Here is a 1283-nt window from a genome sequence, read left to right on the forward strand (position 1 = left end):
AGTAAATACAATGCAAACATAAGCATGACGATGCATGACATGACAATGAGCGGTGTCAGGTGTGCCCTAACGCGATAGTAGGTGATACAGGCGAAAGGGGGAAACATCCGGGAAGGTATCCCCGGTGTTTCGCGTTTTCGGACAAATGAACGGGAGGGGGAAAGATGCGTGTTCTCTATGCTAGGATGTGTGGTGGATAAACGGGTTGCGTATCCGGATTCGTCTCGTCGTTTTGAGCAACTTTCATGTACAAAGTTTTTCCATCCGAGCTACGGTTTATTTTATGTTAACTTTAAAAGATTGAATCATTTTTAGAATTTATTTAATTATTTAAATCAACATTATCCAAAATAGTGCATGCTGACGTCAGCATGATGTCAGCAGTCAACAGGGCGTTGACTGGGTCAAACTAACGTGTGGGTCCCAGCTGTCATTGAATGTTAACTAACCTAACAGATTAATTAACTAACCTAAGTGATTAGGTTAATCTAATCAGGATTTAATTCAGTTAATTAATTATCTTAATTAATATAATTATTATTTATTATTATTTTTTAATTCTTTTTATTTATTAAAATGTTCTGGGGCGGGCCCCCCTTGTCATAGGCCCACAGGGGCCTAGCGGATCGGGCGTGCGGGCGACGGGCGCCAGCCCGAATGGGCGACCGCCCAAGCCAACAGGGGGAAACGGCGCCGGCCGGGCGCCGAAGTGGCACGACATGCTGGTGGGGGGTTGCTCTGAGCACGGCCGTGGCCGGAGTGGCGCGAGGCCGACCGGTGGGCTGCAGAGGCAAGCAGAGTCGAAGGAGGTGGGTTGCGCGCAGCGGGAGCGCCGCGAGCTGGACGGGGGCGAGCGGCCGCTGTCAGGGACCAGGGTCGCGGCGAAGGGCAGCAGCGGCTGCGGTCGGTGCGAGCGTGCACGACCATGGGCGCGCGAGGGGCGCGAACGAGCGCGAGGAGTGGGCAGGCGGTGCGGTGCGGTGGCCGTGGTGGCGTTCGGCGATCCAGATGGCGCGACAGGACGGACGACGGTGACAGGGAGAGAAGAGGAGGCCGGGGGCCTCACCAAGGGAGCGTAGGGCACGGGGCAGCGGGGCGCGAGGTGGTTGTCGGGGACGCCGGCTATGTTGGGAAGGAAGTCCGGCGAGGTAGTGGCGGGACGAGGCGGCGACGTTGTCCACGGGCGGTTCGGCAATGGAGAGGACGAACACGATGGCGTCCAGCGAGGTGGTCCCGGGCGGCGGCGAGCGCTGGGCGTCAGGGTCGACGGGATCGAGGCCGAT

The 1283-nt window shown here is 56.6% G+C and overlaps 1 pseudogene; it reads left to right on the forward strand.

Moving 5' to 3' along the window:
• Nucleotides 1–719: 719 nt before the first annotated feature.
• LOC119309313 overlaps nt 720–1283 on the forward strand; it is an 11694-nt pseudogene continuing 11130 nt past the window's right edge.

The sequence above is a fragment of the Triticum dicoccoides genome, chromosome 5B (assembly GCF_002162155.2).
Source record: "Triticum dicoccoides isolate Atlit2015 ecotype Zavitan chromosome 5B, WEW_v2.0, whole genome shotgun sequence".
Lineage (NCBI taxonomy): Eukaryota > Viridiplantae > Streptophyta > Magnoliopsida > Poales > Poaceae > Triticum > Triticum dicoccoides.